General features: G+C 39.2%; 1 long non-coding RNA gene and 1 pseudogene across 1 annotated transcript in view; one reads left to right on the top strand and one right to left on the bottom strand.

Moving 5' to 3' along the window:
* Positions 1–3900, top strand: part of LOC128875930 (uncharacterized) — a 9134-nt pseudogene extending 5234 nt beyond the window's left edge.
* LOC128875935 (uncharacterized) overlaps positions 1–5496 on the bottom strand; it is a 14309-nt gene extending 8813 nt beyond the window's left edge. Inside the window, exon 1 of the long non-coding RNA XR_008456910.1 lies at positions 5231–5496. This is a non-coding gene — a long non-coding RNA (uncharacterized LOC128875935). The remainder of the gene's footprint in view (positions 1–5230) is intronic.
* Positions 5497–5522: the final 26 nt, after the last annotated feature.

Here is a 5522-nt window from a genome sequence, read left to right on the forward strand (position 1 = left end):
CGTAAATGTATCGTAAAGTATAGACCAACTAAATGGAATTTTTCGGATAGGTTGGTACAAAAAGTTCCGTAGACGATCTTTTGCCAAAGTCGGACGAGTTGCTTACGCAAACGCAGAGGCAGGAAAGAGCAATAAGTGAAATTCATGCGGATCTGAGGTCAAAGACAAACAAGATTATCGAAAACTTGGAAGGAGTCGAGAATAGGTTGAGGAAGCAAGAGGACGATGTCGGTACTCTTGGCCAACGTCCAATTCCAGCGGAACTATTACTCGATCCCACGATCGATCGACTCGTCGAATACGATTCGAGTAGGTCAGTGCGTATTCCTTTACTTATCGCAAATCGTTTTAATTTACATATACACCAATTAATACAAATCACATTTCCACATTTCTACCATTTGTTTCTTTTTTTTGTTGGTTTAGATACGTTGGATTATCGGAAGATGTTCCAGCCGAAACCACCATTTCACCGGTGACGCCAACTACCGTCGTTTCCTCGGTGTCGATGTCGATGTCTTCTTCGACTTCGTCCAACGTTATACCAGTTAATAATTTAAACATTTCCAATAGCATCAATGGTTCCAGCAGCTTCCCGAATTTCACCAGCATCTCCGGGACGACATCATCTTCGTCGAGTACGCAAAGATCTTGGACGAAAAATCGGGGCGTGATATTTCCAAGTGTTAAAAACAAACCAAGTCCGGCGAATTCGACTTTCACCACCGATGCGTTTCTTAGTTATAAGGACGTTAAGGTAACGTCGATTCGTTGCAACCCCAAACCTTCTTGCCACTCGTATTATTTATTTACTCGTACGTAAAATGGTACGTTTACTAAAATATCGTATCGCGGGCTCAAGTGGCGCGCGTATAGAATTTTACCGCAACCACTATTAGCCAGATTTCTCGATCGATAAGGGGATGCTACATATTCTTATTATATGCAAGTAGAAAAAAAAAAATAGGCATGCAAATAAACACAACATGTACACGTACAATACGTGTATGTACATTTCGAAAAGGAAGGTTTACGGAAGGTAGAAAATTGATTATGCAACTCGCGAATCGATTATCGTTGTGGATGTTACAGTTGAACGTACGACTTATAGTTGCTCGTAATTGCGCGTCTCGAGAACTTTAAACTGCGCTGCGACGTGAAAGTCGCTGTACTGGATTTACTCGTTTATCGTGTTTAAACGGTCAACTCGAATAATCGAACACTACCACGATGAGCCTTATCGCGAGCATCGGTTACGTACTCTGACTCTACTTTGTTTCTTTTACCATTTCTTTTTCATCTAAATACTATCAAATCATCGATATATGGCCTCACCCGCGCCCTAACGAAAAATCATCGTAACGTATTCGTAGAAAACGAACGCATAATATACATGGATATATAAGTGTATACATTATTACAGGGCTACTCTTGCGTCGATTTATTAAACGCAGGCATGAGGGACAATGGTGTCTATTATCTTCAAATACGAGGTACCACCTACTGGTTCCTAAAAGTTTATTGCGAACAAGACATTGCCGAAGGAGGTTGGACGGTAAGAATGCCACCGACATACGATCCGTTAAACATGCTTTCACGATTGATCGATGCACGACTCGTCTAGTCGTTATCGTTTACCTGCTTGCTGTTGTTTCCAATTATATTTCCTTTTTCTTTTTCTTTTCTTTTCTTTTCTTTTCTTTTCTTTTCTTTTCTTTCTAAAATCCGTATTTACGAGTTTGAAAACCATCGTGCGTGCCATATTCACTAAATACAACAAGAACAACCACACGCGTTCACGAGTATCAAAAATCCAGATGCCAACACGGACGTGCAACGATCTGACGGGTCTAACGGGTTATTTATCGGCAGCTCTAACGCAAGTATAACGTAGTTATGTTCCGTTTACGCATAGGTCATTCAAAGAAGAGACGATTTTGGGGAGCCAAGAGAAAATTTCAATCGGGATTGGGCCGATTATAAGAACGGATTCGGCGATCCTGCCAGAGAGTTTTGGCTGGGTAACGAAAACATATACATGCTAACGAATAACGAAGATTATACGCTTCGAGTCGAGCTCGAAGATTTCGAAGGAAACAAAAGGTAAAGAAAGAAAGCGAACGTTGTCTCGTTTATCGCTCCTAGTATGTCTCTACGCTACGATTTTCATTCCATGTACATACGTAAATAAATACACGATACCGAGTTATCACCGTTCACCGTTCACCGTTCACCGTTCACCGTTCACCGTTTTCTAGGTACGCACAGTATTCTCATTTTAAAATCTACTCGGAAGCAGAGTATTACAAATTAGAGATCGATGGCTACGATGGAAATGCTGGCGATTCCTTAAACGATCCCTGGTATGGCTCAAACAATAGTCCCTTCTCGACCTATAACAGGTAACAGGTTCTTCTTTTCTTTTTCTTTCTGTTTCTTTTTTTGTCGTTTTATGCATCTCTTTTCATATTTCGTGTAATGTGTTGTCGGTAGAAAGACTCGTAGCTTTCTTGTCCGACCTAACCCATCCTATTAATTGGAATTTGCAGAGACAACGATAGATCATCGTTAAATTGTGCTTCCATGCTAAAAGGTGGATGGTGGTGGAAATCATGCGGACGCGGATTGAACGGTCTTTACTTGAACGATCCTCAAGACCTAACCGCTCGGCAAGGTATATATATGTTTTTACCATCTCCCCTCCCTCATCTCTGTTCTTCTTTTGTTTTTTCTTTTTTATCATTGAAATTGTCAGTAATTACTCGAGAAAAGAAACTATTCCAGAATAGAATAGAACAGAATAAATAACATTTCCAACAGATAGTTGTCGTAGATTTACGACGACCGCGATATCAAAGGAAAACCGTTTTCTTCTTCTCTGTTTAAGGTATCGTATGGTTCCGTTGGAGAGGTTGGGATTACACGTTAAAACGAGCTACGATGATGATTAAACCAAAAGGACTGACAGCCCCGGCGGTATAGGTTATCAAGATTTCCTAGACGAAGCAAATTCATTAGAAACATTGTACAAATTACGTTATCCGTAGCGTTTCGTACAAGTGGTGCAATTCTCCTCAACGACCAAATATATATGTAACGAGGAAAAAAAAAGAAAAAAAACATACAACTTTGGAAGCACCAAACAATTTCCTTTTAGAGAATCGACAACATTCTCGTCGTTCTACCTAACGCTATTTTGTTTGGAATTCCAACGTTGAAACATATTTATTTTCATCGAACGGTTCAACGGAGATAGTTTTGCCAGATTTTAATTACTTGAAGTAATTAAACGTGGTTATTAAATGTAGTAATTTATGTCCATCATTGGAAAATGGCTAAAAGACGTAACGAGGCGTAACAAATGCATTGCAATATCCTTTCCGCAGATCGGACAACAAATAACGTTACCGTTTAACGTAACATGGCTGTTACGTTGAACTCTAATATACAAGTGTAATCGTTGATATTCTTTTCGATACGATTATTCGATACATTAACTCACAGATTATACCTCAGAATCTTGAAAAGAGGATGAATCGAATGGTTGGAAACGGATGAGTGTATGGATGAATGATAACGCGCATCTATCGCAAAATTATCGACATCGTTGTTAGTAATATTTATACATTAGGAAGCCGTAGAACTGTTTACACTTTACACGGATTACAAATTACAGTTTGATCACAATAAAAACAACGATGATCAAAGTAGGCTTGTAACGAACGGAAATGCATATTAAGTGTGAAGAGTTTAGTAATGTAAATAAATGTCCGAACAGTATCCAAGCAACGTGTAAAAAGTATTTTTTAAATATAAAATAAATGTATCCTTTATCAAACGAAATGCATCGTTTTATTACTTTCAGTATATACGGAAACAATGGTAAAATGTCATGAAATTGAAGAGAGACTAGTAAGAAGAGTTGGTTCGTTTGTAAATTTTCCACAGGATATACTTTGTACGGGAACAAAATTAGAACACATTATAAGCCACATATCCACCCGATATTATCCACACATATGAGACGCGTAGCGCGTAAGCGCGAGATGGATGGGAGCAACACACAGGCAACATAACCTCATCGAATCTCTCGTGACGTCAGGTGATCAGGTGTGTGTTGGTGTGTGTCGGTGCCGGTAAAAACGCAAAGAACGTGCGTTATTCTATTCCATACATTATGGTAAGCATTAATTTATTATTCATAAACACCCTAAGATTGTAGGCTTATCTAACATAATTAATATTTGATAGGGAGAAGCGAAAGATGAGCGAAGAAATCTACACTGGTTAGATTGGATGGGGCATGTAAAACCAGGTAGTTGCTATTTGGATTGCTAATTTTGCAGGGAGAAGAGAAAGATGAATGATCGAAGACGTTAGCGTAGGTTATCGATGGGAAATGTCAATCGAAGTTATTCCTTCTTGGAGTGGAGTTTTTTTTTTTTTTTTTTTTGCTCAAGATTGTACCTGGAAGCTTGCACGAGAAGAGAAGAAGCCTGCAAAAGGAGTGTCTTTTGCTGATACGATCGCAAGAAACTCGTCGTGGGCAACAACTGGAGGTTTGCACTGATCCTGATTGTTTAAAGACGAGTGCAATTGTTAGTGTAGTGTCAGTGAGATACAGTGTGTGAACAACCGAAATAAGACAAGTTTTTCTATGCGATTGGTGTAACTATGTATGTTTCGTTGTCTAGGTGTGAGTGAGTTTCATATTCTCTCCTGCTAATAAATCAAGTGGCATAGGATTCAATTGATGTCGTAGTTGGACTATTGTATATAAATGAATAACTAAGTAAACAGTTACTTGGTTTTAGTTTAAAAATATCAAGTATCTAAATAATGGAATTACTCTCATGGAATGTAAACAAGCAGTCTTGATTGTGGTTGTACATATTGTTTTTTTTTTTTTGTTTTTAAGGTAAAGGTAGCAACATGGCACACATGAATACAACTTAAATCATGTTGATCGAATAGGCTTAATACTTGTTCTTCCTTCTTAAGGCACTTAATCGACTTGAATTCAATATTGTGAGGTTTTAATCAATCAAACATCTTTGTTTCTATCTAAATGCGATCTTTACAGATAGATTATCAACTACGTATAAGGTGCCCCAGCAATACATAATAACACTGTTAATGCATATAACAATATGTAAATATTTCGACATTTCCAGGCACATTCTATCATTAAACCGAGACCAGAGCCACTTATCGGAAACCCTTTACTTACTTGACATTCTTCCCACAGAACTATGACTATTCATAGTTAAGGAATAGTTGACCTGCTTTGTCTGGAAATCTCCATTTCCATAAGCACACTTTACGGTACGGTTACGGTTTTCCCTGTGGGTCGGGGAACAGAATACGCACACAGTAATCCCTGCTTGTCGTAAGAGGCGACTAAAAGGGACAGGCGAGACCGGGGGCTGTGGCACCCGCGGTCAGGTGGGGAGGTATTCAATCCCCACCGGAGATGGCACTCCACCCTTTGTTGGGGGGGAGAGGCCTGGGGGGGGGGGGGC

The sequence above is a fragment of the Hylaeus volcanicus genome, chromosome 4, assembly GCF_026283585.1.
Source record: "Hylaeus volcanicus isolate JK05 chromosome 4, UHH_iyHylVolc1.0_haploid, whole genome shotgun sequence".
NCBI classification, from domain to species: domain Eukaryota; kingdom Metazoa; phylum Arthropoda; class Insecta; order Hymenoptera; family Colletidae; genus Hylaeus; species Hylaeus volcanicus.